The following is a 12,722-nucleotide window of genomic DNA, read 5'->3' as shown; positions in this document are numbered from 1 at the left end:
CTGAGCCTTAATTGCGCCGTGTATGAAATTAGGGAGAAGGAATAATACTGTCTACCCTGAAGGGATTTTTTAAAGAATGTTCTTAGAGTTTATTTTATGCCAGGCACAATGTAAAGCCCTTCGGTTGTTGTGATTTTCTTAATCCTGACAGCTACCCTGAAGAGGCTGGTTCTGCATCTGACCTGTTTTAGCAATGAAAGGTTATATAAATCACACTTTTAGCACCTACAAGTGGTAGAGCCTAGATTTAAAAGGAGGTCTGCCTGATTCCTTAAAGATTTTTTTAATTAAATAAAATGCATATGAAAACACTAGTGTATGTTGAGGCCCAAAATATTAGCTATCATCGTTATTTTGTTTTATACATATGTATTATTATTAAACATATGTAGAAACTGTTATCATTAAAACAATTCTAATAAATTCAAAAGTGTGAAATTATAATACCTACTAGTCATTATGTTTTCTGAATTTATGAAGCCCCAGAATGTCAATACTATTGTTTGTTAGGAGGTAGGAGGAATCTGAGAAATATTTACGTTGAAATGTAGAAGCTGTTACCATTAAAATAATTCTAATAAATTCGAAAGCATGAAACTATAATATCTACTAGTCATTATGTTTTCTGAATGTATGAAGCCCCAGAATGTCAGTACTATTGTTTGTTAGGAGGTAGGAGAAATTTGAGAAATATTTACATTGAAAAAGGTTCTCAAACTCAAATATGAGCATTCCTGATCTTTGTAGTTCTCCTACAAAGGAAAAAAAAAAAACCAGAAAGCGACAAAATTATCCCTGGCTTTCAGAAATTTAACATCTATTTTTAGAAACAAACTTTATCAAAATGAGTCAATTTAGTATTAATAGAGTGTCACTATGCCAAACATATGATGTAGACACTGACTGCTTTAGTGATTTAGGTTTTTGAAATAGGGGTGTTCTGTCTCAGAGATAATGATAGCTCTAGGATTTATAGGTAAGATGAAATTAGGGGCAGCAGTCTGTGGAAATGTAGATAGGAAACAGAAGAATGGCCTCTAAGAGATAAACACTGAAACTGCATTTCAGTTTTCCACATTCAAGAGAACAACCTAACACATGTATTAAATATGCAGGGGGTGGAAGTTCCAAATCGCAGAATGATGTTCAAGGAAGTGGGATATACCAAGAACACAGACCACACATCCAGAATAAGCGATGGACAACAAGCAGACTGGCTGATGTAGAGGATTTACATATGGTAAGTGATGGGGAGGTGGCAAGGTTTATTAGCAGGTTGGGGCCAAACTATAGAAAGTCAACTACTTATCTAAAGAGTTTGGGCTTTGTACTTCAAGTAGTGTGAAACCATTTGAGACTTTGGAAGAGGGCAGTGCTGTAATGAAATGGTTATTTGAAGACTTCAATCTAGTGGCAATGTTTTGGAAAGACTAGGAAGACAAGACAAGGAGAACAGGTGCCAACCTGTCATGAAGTAATGAAGGCTTGGCCTGAGGTAGTAGCAGGATGAATAAAGTAAGGGAGTTAAATTTTTATTAATGTAAACTAAATCAGTTGTTAAGATGTGAAAATACTATTTCTGTTTCTTGATATGTGGTAGGTGGTACTAACCAGGTGGTACTTACAAGATAACACAGCCGGGCACGGTGGCTCACGCCTGTAATCCCAGCACTTTGGGAGGCTGAGGCGGGCAGATCTTGAGGTCAGGAGTTCGAGACCAGCCTGACCAACATAGTGCAACCCCGTCTCTACTAAAAATACAAAAATTAGCCAGGCGTGGTGGCATGTGACTGTAATCCCAGCTACTCAGGAGGCTGAGGCAGGAGAATTGCTTGAACCTGGGAGGCGAAGGTAGCGGTGAACCCAGGTCATGCCATTGCACTCTGGCCTGAGCGAGACTCTGTCTCAAAAAAAAAAGCCAAAAACTTGGCGCTATATTGTTTATCTCTTTAATCTTTAGGCTCCTTCTCCACAGATGGATTGTAAGCATGTCTGTAACAGAAACCGAGCCTTTTGTACTTTTTATCCTTTGAAAAGCAAGTTTTCTGCAATACCTAATTTTAACCTGCAGATGGTGATAGAACTTAAAGGGAAGATCTTCAGGGACACTACACTGCTTTATAACTGGATGTTATTTGTTTTCATTATGTGATTTTTTGATACAGCCAAAAGAATATGTAACACACATGTAAACTCTATAGTACAATATTGACAACCGGGTGCATTATACGCCTGTAATCCTAGCTACTTGGGAAGCTGAAGCTGGAAGATCACTTGAGGCCAGTAGCTCCAGAGCAGCCTGAGGAACTTAAGGAGACTGTTTCTACATACATACACAAATACATACATACATACATAAAGTATCATAATGAGCGAAACACTCAAGAACCCACAAACTAACCTTGAATAGAATTTAATCAAAATGTGTCCGGGCAAGGTGGCTCATGCGTGTAATCCCAGCACTTTGGGAGCCCGAGACAGTTGGATCATTTGAGGTCAGGAGTTTGAGACAAGGCAACATGGTGAAACCCCGCCTCTACTACAACTACAAAAATTAGCCTGACATGGTGATGCAAACCTGTAATCCCAGTGAGGCTGAGGCAGGGCAATATCACTTGAGCCTGGGAGGCAGAGGTTGCAGTGAACGGAGATTGTGCCACTGCACTCCAGTCTGGTGACAGAGCAAGACTTCATGTCAAAAAAAAAAAAAAAAAAAAGAACTTAATCAAGATGTTTAAGGACTACTCCCTGCCGCATTTTCTTCAAACTGTTTCTTCTTCTTTGCAGACGTAAATACTATCCGGAATTCAATGTAATTCCTTCATTTTATTCATATGACTATGGATATCCCTAAATAATACGTTTGATTTTGCTTGTTTTCAAGCTTTATATAGATGATATCATACTGAATATATTTTTGCTTGACTTGCTTTTTTCATTCAACATTGTGTTTCTGCGATTCATCCATTTTAATGGGTATAAACCCCAAATTTATTAAAAGAAGAATGTAAAATTAATTTTTGAATATTCCTTAAAAATATGACTTGGCTTTCTGGGTAACTTAATGGAAGAAGAGATTGGTCATGCCAAACGAAGGACTCATTGGAGGCCTCTGACCCAGTTCTTACACATTTTGGTTAAATTTTAGCACTGTTAATTTCTCTACCTTTTAATCTAGCGCAGAGTTTCTTAACCTCGGTACTATTGACAGTTTGGGCTGGGTGATTCTTGTTATGGGGTCGGTCCTGTGCATTCCAGGAGGTTTAGCAACATCCCTGGCCTCTACACACTGTTTACCTAGAGCAAACCCCTGCCCATTGTAAAAACCAAAAATGTCTCCTGGCATTGATTGCCAAGCATCCTCTGGAGTCTGGGGAGGGAAATTTTTTTCCATAACTCTTTTGTTCAGAAACCTAAAGGTTGATGTATATAATCTAATCAACCAGCCATTATATAATTATATCAACTAATTCTATCAAATCCACATGCATAAGTAATGTTTCAAGGCTCTTTTTGCCTTGCTCTGTTTCCCCTATATCTAATTACCAGAACATCTCTCATTACTGCCTAGTTTGGATTCTTTATTATTAGATTTAAAAATATCTAATTACTGCTGTCGACATACAATATTAACGTTTATAACAGTCTAAACTGCCCCTTCCTTCATAACCAGTTTATGTTCTTTTCTTTCAAAAGTCACTCATTTAATAAATATAACCCTTGTGATTCTGACAGTTTCATCTGTAGTTATATTTCATCAGTTGTAACATGGCTTTACTTCTACAGAGTTGTGATTAGTACCTGATTCTTTCTGTATTTTTCTTGTATGTAGGTTTTTATACCGTCTTCTCTATTCACTGAAAATGTGGTCAAAGCTGCAATCATGTAGTAAAATCTTGAGTAAACTGCTTCCTTCCCAAGACACACCAAGTTGGAGAGGTTTAAACAAAGAGATATGAGTAACAACTCTTAAAAACTACGAGGAAAATAATCTATATCTTTTTCCTTGTTTCCAACCAACCCTATACCAAAACAGTTAAACCAGAACTAGATAACTAGATATATGTTGGTAATTAAGTAGAAAAATTGGATAATTACGTGAAGGAGTTCCAAAAATATGGAAATATGGGCTGATATGGATTTTGTTTCCCAATTCATAGGAAAAATGTTAGAAAGGCATGAAAATTAAACCTCAGCTTTTACTTTAAAAACGCTGTTACTCAAAACAAAATGATATGAAATAAGGACTCACAATTGTCGTGGTTATAGGGGATAATCTTGAGTGACTTTATAAAAGATGGTTTCTGGGTCAAATAAGTTTTTATTCACAGAAATAAGGAGAGCTGCAGGTGACAACTAGATTGGCAATATGCATCCATATGGACTAGCAGAGGAGTATGCAGCATGATTGGGGTTGCAATGATCCACATTAAATTCATGGCATTATGTAGGAAAGCTACAGCTGTATATATTATAATTTTTTTTTTTTTTTTGAGATGTAGTCTTACTCTGTTGCCCAAGCTGGAGTGCAGTGGCACAATCTCAGCTCACTACAACCTCTGCCTTCCGGGTTCAAGTGATTCTCCTGCCTCAGCCTCCCAAGTAGCTGAGATTACAGGCACGTGCCACAACACCCAGCTAATTTTTTGTATTTTTAGCAGAAACAGAGTCTCACCGTGTTAGCCAGGATGGTCTCGATCTCCTGACCTCGTGATCCACCCACCTCAGCCTTATACATTTTATTTTACTATAAAAAGGCTTCCACATTGCATTTCTCCTTCCATGAGAAAGATCCCAAAGTCAGGGAAGAACTAGCAAAACATGTGTGAATTCAGATTAACCAGGTAAGAGAGAATGCCCTCTCTTTACCAGAAGAACTAAATAATCTCAAGGGCTAAAAACCAAGGATGTTGGATGGCAGGCCGGTCTATCCAAGACTCTCCCCAGTCTAGATAAGGAAACAAGTAAAATCCTGACAGTGGGTGAAACACACTGGTATTGAGGAGAGGTTTGTGGGTTAAAAAAGGGCCTGGATGTGGGACCAGGTGGTCAAGGACCGGCCTACAGTGTGCCTGTTTAAGGAATAACAATACATGCTTTAGAATAGTGCTTTATTAATATAGTCATGAACCATAAGAATAGCTTGTGCTTAGTCCAACAATATAAGAATCAGGCGGTGAGCTTCCTTGACTGACCACTGAGTGGAACAAACAACCGCGGGAAGTGTGTGGAGCCTCTAAGCAAGAAAGCTTGCTTATTGCTCAGCCTCCCGCTTGAGTCCCTGAACAAAGGTCTCTTGGGAAGGGAAGCGACCCCTGATCCGTTCCCCAGAAGGAACTGCAGGAGGCTGCTTGTAAAAGAGGAGAAGTCCTCAGCGGTAGAGATAAGGAGGAAGTCTTGTGTATCTCCCGCTCCTTCCCAGCGGCGGAGAGCTCTGCTGCTCTGCTGATGGTGCTTGGGAGTGGACCGCCCCTTTGATGCACAGGCCTGTGGTCTGACGGGCTGTCTGCTTTCACGTCCTGTTCTGTTCTGTTCTGTTAACTGCTTAGTTGGACTCTGATGATTATCTGTAAGTTAAACATAGAGTATTAGCTCACATAGTGGAATAGTAAATAATATTAACTTGCTGATGACGCACGCTACCCCCCTGCCACCTCTCCCCATGGTCACCTTATGATCAGCCCACCATCTGCCCACCCTCAGCCGATAGGATCAGAGGAATTGTACTCAATAAACATCAGGGGAATCCGGAGCTCAGGCCCTTCGCAGTTTCCGCGTTGCGATGGACCCCTAGACCCACTTTTGTTAACCCTTGAACTTTGTGTCTTTATCTTTATTTCTTCTCATTCCCTCATCTCCACCGGGAAGGGGAGAACCCGCGTGTGGTGTAGCGGGCTGGTTCCCCTACATCTTTGGTGCCCAACGTGGGCTTCTTGTACCCAGGTGAAGTTACGCCTGAGCGTAGTCATTGCGGAGACCCGTCTGTGGAGGGACTGCCAAGAACGTGTGGTCGGTCTTGAGGTAAGCCTGTGCACTCGGAGTATTCCAGGGACACCGTGTGACAATCGGAAAGTAAGCACTCTGCTTACTTACACTTTATCAAACTCCTCTTAAAGACGGGGAAAATAAAGGCTAGCACAGAAAACTTGATTACTCTGTTTCATACAGTAGAGCAGTATCTTGGTTTCCTGAACAAGGTCCCGTGGATTTAAAAGATTGGGAACAGGTTGGAATTGCCTTAAAACAAGTTCATAAGGAAGGAAAACGTATTCCTCTAACGGTCTGGTCAGACTGTGCTATCGTTAAAGCAGCCTTGGAACCGTTTCAAACGGAAAACGAGGTTTATCCTCCAGCAGAAAGAATTCCAGCGGAGGAAGGCGGTGCTGCTGCCAATATAAATATAAAGGAAGACGAAGGAGGAGAGGATAGTGAAGAAGATTTTGTGGAAAGTACAGACAAACCTGGAGATGACTTAATTTCTTTTGAGGAGCATGTGGGACCTCCAGCTGCTCCTAAAATAGAGAAGCTATTTATGCCAGTATGTTTAAAACAAAGAAGGGCCTTGAGGAGTCTTCGGCTCCTCATTGAGATCGTCTGGAATGGCCGCCTCCAATAAGGCAATGTAACCCGGAACCTTGGAGGTTTGAATCTCAAATTTACCCTGTTTCACGAATGGGTAAATTAGGGGCTCAGGAATCAAGAACACATTTTGCAGCACCAGAACAGCAAAAGGCTGCACTGCCACCTAATGTCACTGAATCACGATTACAAATGGTTATCGGCAGGCTAGGGCAGCTGGAGATTCCGATGCCCGGTAGTTTCCAGTAGTTTTGCAACCCCCACAGCAGCAGGGTGGTGCCCATCAGGTGGTATGGGAACCATATTCTTTCAAACTGCTTACAGATCTCAAAGCAGCTGTTGGTCAGTATGGTCCCAATTCGCCTTTTGTCTGGTCACTTTTACGCTCAGTGACTTAGGAGAAGCAAATGGCCCCGGACGATTGGGAGATTGTAGCAAAAGCCACTCTTTCGCCCTCACAATGTCTTCAATTTAGAACTTGGTGAACCGATGAGGCTCAAAATCAAGATCGAAAAAACCGTGCTGCTAATCCTGTTGTTGCCATTTCACTTGAACAACTGTTGGGAGTTGGGGGCCAATAGGAAACTGTACAACAGCAACTACTGCTTCAGGATGATGCCAGTGAACAAATTCACAGTTGTTGCTTGAGGGCATGCAAAAAAATTCAGGACCCGGGAACTATTTAAATCCTCTTTTAATTCTATCAGACAAGGCTCAAAAGAACCATATCCTGATTTTATTGCTCGTCTTCAAGATGCAGCTCAGAAGGCTCTTACAGATGAAAGTGCCAGGAAGGTGATTGTAGAATTACTGGCTTATGAAAATCCCAACCCTGAATGGCAATCAGCTATTTGCCTTGTGAAAGGAAAGTTTCCGGTGGGAACTGATATAACCAATGAGTATATCAGGGCATGTGATGGAATTAGTGGAATCATGCATAAGGCTATGATAATGGCTCAAGCCATGGCAGGATTAAAGGTGGGAGGCCCAGTGAAAAACTTTTCAGGCAATTGTTATAACTGTGGTCAGTTTGGACATACAAAAAAGGAATGTAAGAACAAATCAAACAATCTAGATCTAATCAAACAAAGGAGCCACCTGGCTTATGTCCCAGGTGCCAGAAGGGTAAACATTGGGCTAAACAGTGTCACTCTAAATTTGATAAAAATGGCCAACCGTTGCAGCCCCAATCGGGAAATGGGAAGAGGGGCCAGCCTCAGGCCCCACTCCAAACGGGGGCATTCCCTCTCCAGCAGTTTGTCCCTCAGTCGGCACCAGTGCCTTTAATCCCTCCAGTGACACAAATACCTTTAGCCCAACCACCACAGTAACACAATTGGTGTCAGCTACAACAGGGAACGCCGGTTTAGATTTATGTTGCACCAGAGCTGTGTCTCTACTTCCAGGGGAACCACCTCAAAAGGTGCCCACTGGAGTATTTGGACCCTAACCTAAGGTAACAGTTGGACTTGTTTTAGGGAGATCTAGTCTAAATTTAAAAGGAATTCAAATTCATACTATAGTGATCGATTCAGATTTCATGGGAGAAATTCAGTTGGTTATTAGTTCTAGTATGCCTTGGAGTGCAAACCCGGGAAATAGAATTGCTCACTTGTTGTTATTACCTTATTATCTAATTGCTGTTATTACCTAAGTAGGAGAAAGTACAGTAAAAAGAGAAAGTGCTTTCGGCAGCACTGATAGCAAAGGAAAAGCAACTTATTGGGTAAATCAGGTTTCTGAAAATAGACCTTTGTGCACAATGACGATTCAGGGAAAACATTTTGAAGGACTTGTCGATACAGGCGCTGATATTTCTATTATAGCCATGGATCAGTGGCCAAAAACATGGCCCAAACAGAGAGCTTCTATGGCTTTAATTGGAATAGGCACGGCATCTGAGGTTTATCAGAGTGTTACAATTTTACACTGTTTAGGACCAGATGGACAGGAAGGCACCATTCAACCTATGATTAATGCCATTCCCATTAATTTGTGGGGAAAAGATTGTTACAACAGTGGGGTACAGAAGTCACCATTCCCTCTACGATTTACAGTTCAGAGAGTCAAAGCGTGATGACTAAGATGGGGTATACTCCTGGAAAAAGATTAGGAAAGAGTGAGGATGGAATAACTCAGCCAATTGAAGCCTCAGTTAAATTTGACGGAAAAGGAATTGGGTACCCTTTTTGGTGTGGTCACTGTTGAGCCTCCAAAGCCCATCCCATTGAAATGGAAAACTCAAAATCCTGGGTTGGTTGATCAGTAAAAACTGCTTCCTCAGCAAAAACTGGAGGCATTACATTCACTAGCAAAAGAGCAGTTAGACAAAGGACATATTGAACCTTCTTTCTCACCATGGAATTCCCAGTTTTTGTAATTCAGAAAAAATCCAATAGATGGTGCATGTTGACCAACCTACGAGCGGTTAATGCAGTCATTCAACTGATGGCGGCTCTCCAACCAGGGTTGCCATCCCTGGCCTTGATTCCAAGAGAATGGCCAATGGTAATAATTGATTTGAAAGATGGTTTTTCACTATTCCTTTGGATCTGCAGGACTTTGAAAAATTTGCATTTACAATACCTGCTATAAATAATAAGGAGCCAGCTACTGGGTATCAGTGGAAAGTTTTACCCCAAGGAATGTTAAACAGTCCTACGATTTGTCAAACTTTCGTTGGGAAGATCATTCAGCCTGTCCGGGATCAGTTTCCTCGTTGTTATATTATTCATTATGTTGATGACATTTTATGTGCTGCTACAAACAGGGACAGACTAATCAAATGTTTTTCTATGTTACAAGAAATGGTGGGGCTTACAGGTCTTGCTATAGTACCACATAAAATCCAAACTACCACACCCTATCATACCTAGGAATGAAGGTGGAGGAGAGAACATTTACACCTCAAAAGGTAGAAATTTGTAAGGAGTCCTTAAAAACTTTAAATGATTTTCAAAAATTATGAGAAGACATTAACTGGATAAGGCCAACCTTAGGAATCCCCACTTATGCAATGACTAACTTGTTTGCTTTGCTGAGAGGGGATCGAAATTTACATAGCAAAAGAACTCTGATGCCTGCGACAACTGAAGAGTTAAGAATAATTGAGGAAACAGTTCAAAGTGCTCAAGTCAGTAGAATAGATCCCAGTGTTCCATTACAGCTCTTGGTGTTCCTACTCTCTATTCTCCTACAGGAGTGATTATTCAAGATGCCGACTTGGTTGAATGGTCTTTTTTACCCCACAGTATGACTAGGACTTTTTCAATTTAAAATAGCTATTCTTATAGGCCAAGCCCGATTAAGAATAGACTCAATGGCACTGATCCAGATAAAATTGTAGTTCCTTTAAACAAAGCACAGGTTCGACGAGCCTTTATAAATTAATCAGAATGGCAGTCATTTAGCTGATTTTGCTGGCCACATAGATAATCATTACCCTAAAACAAAAATTTTTCAGGTCCTAAAATTGACTACCTGGATTTTACCTAAAATAACCAGCTCTATCTCCTTGGAGTGAGCTGTAACTGTCTTTACTGATGGCTCTCAGAATGGAAAAGCAGCTTATACAGGACCAGAAGAAGAGGTTATTCAAACCCACTTTCATTTTGCACAAAGAGCTGAGCTACCAGCAGTTATATCTGTATTGGAAGATTTTGATCAACCTGTTAATATTGTCTCTGACTGTGCCTATGTAGTTCAGGTGACAAAAATGGTAAAAACAGCTTTAATACAATATATTTCTGATGATCAGCTAAATGTTTTGTTTAGTTCACTTCAACAAGCAGTTAGAGTTCGAAATTTTCCTTTTTATATTACACATATTCGAGCTCGCACAAATTTACCAGGACCTTTAACCCAATTAAATAATCAAGCAGATTTATTAGTGACACCTGTTTTAGCAGAGGCTCAAGAATTCCATTCCTTAACTCAGGTAAATGCTGCTGGATTTCATTGACCTGGAAACAAGCTAAAAACATAGTGCAACATTGTCCACAATGCCAGGTGCTACAGCTACCTACTCAAGAACCTGGAGTCAATCCTTGGGGACTTAAACCAAATGCTCTTTGGCAAATGGATGTGACTCATGTCCCATCATTCCGAAAACTTTCTCTTGTGCATGTTACTGTTGATACTTTCTCTCCGTTTATCTGGGCTACATGTCGAACCGGAGAAAGTACAGCTCATGTAAAATGACATTTATGATCTTGTTTTGCAGTCATGAGTGTGCCACAGAAAATGAAAACGGACAGTGGACAAGGATATTGCAGTAAAACTTTTGAAAGTTTTGTTGAGCAATGGAAAATTGTACACACTACAGGAATACCTTGTAACTCCCAAGGTCAGGCCATAGTAGAAAGGGCTAATCGGACTCTTAAGACACAGTTAGAAAAACAAAAGGAAGGGGGAAGTAGTAAGGAGTATACCACACCCCATAGGCAGTTACAATTAGCCCTTTTGACTCTAAATTTTTTTAACATTTCCAGAGATCAGGTCTCCACAGCAGCTGAACAACACTTTTCTGGACAGAAAGTTAATTTACATGAAGGAAAAACGATCTGGTGGAAGGATACCAGAACTAAAAGTTGGGAATTAGGCTAAATTATCACCTGGGGATTTAGGATAAATTATCACCTGGGGCAGGGGTTTTACTTGTGTTTCACCAAGAGACAATCAAACATCCACTTAGATACCCAATAGACGTTTGAAATTCAACAATGAACCCTACACCGACCGGACAGAAGAAAGGGAAGAATCGAAAGAGGAGGAAGACTGGTCCCTCCGACCTGTTCTTTCCGGAGCTGAGAAACATGGCGAAGCTGAGCGTCTCAGAGAAACAACAGAAGACGGAGAAGACTCGCCAGGCTACACCACCGACATGAGGACAGATAAAGAAGCTGACTCAAATGGCAGAGGACAGCCTAAAGGAGAAACAACTGGCAATTACCCCGGGTAATATGATCTTGGCTGCCTTGATGGTAATTACCACTGCGGTAAGTCTCCCCGCTGTCTGGGCTGAACAAAATTTTACATACTGGCTTATGTTCCACTTCCTCCTTTAATTAGGCCAGTTACTTGGATGCATTCCCCTATTGAAGTTTATACAAATGATAGTATTTGGATGCCTGGGCCGGCTGATGATCGCTGTCCTGCACAGCCTGAGGAGGAGGGCGTGTTGATGAATGTAACAGTGAGGTATGAATACGCTCCAATTTGTTTAGGAATTGCTCCTGGATGTTTACCATCGCAAATACAAAGGTGGATGATTTATGTACCTCCTCATAATCGTTCCCAACCTAGTTATCACGTAGTGAGTGGAATGTCTTTCCGACCTATCATGACTGTAAAATCTTATGGGGGTGGTTATTTTCGGTCAAATTTAAAAGTCAAAAATTACAAACCTCACGGACTGGCTGGTCCTAAAAGAAATCCAAAATGGTCAGAAAAACTAGAGATTCTTACTTGGGAGGGTTGTGTAGCAGATGGTGCAGTAGCTTTGCAAAATGATTCTTAGGGAACAATTATAGATTGGGCCGCCAAAGGATCCTTGGCTAGAAATTGCACCGGACAAAATGCTGGGTGTGCTGAGGATTCCTTCATTATAGATCATAGAGAAAGTCCCAATAATCCCCCCACTTTAGTTAGAAGATTGCAATGAGTATATCCATTGAAATGGGAAGATAAAGGTAATGCTCCTCCCCGGGCAAAGATAATTAGTCCAGTCATGGGTCCAGAATATCCAGATTTGTGGAAGTTGCTTATGGCGAATGAGAGTGTAGAAAGGGGAAGCATTATGTGGAACAAGAGGTAATAAGCTACTGTTTACCATGCTTCTTCAGTCTAATCAGTCTATTCCTCTACAAAGTTGTGTTAAACCTCCTTACACGTTAGTTGTTGGAAAACTCATATTTTACTGGACTCTCAAAACATTACTTGTGACAACTGCCATCTGTTTACTTGTATTGATTCTTCTTTTCATATGAGGAATAGCATTTTGCTGGTCCGAGCGCGAGGGGGCGTTTGGATTCCAGTTACTCTTAACAGGCCTTGGGAGGCTTCTCCCTCTATTCATGTAATAACTGGAGTTTTAAAAGGGATTCTTCATCATACAATAAGATTTATTTTTACTTTAATTACTT

This window comes from Macaca fascicularis, chromosome 8, assembly GCF_037993035.2.
Source record: "Macaca fascicularis isolate 582-1 chromosome 8, T2T-MFA8v1.1".
In the NCBI taxonomy this organism is placed as follows: Eukaryota; Metazoa; Chordata; class Mammalia; order Primates; family Cercopithecidae; genus Macaca; species Macaca fascicularis.
The sequence above is the reverse complement of the archived record's forward strand: the minus strand, read 5'-3'. Positions refer to the sequence as shown.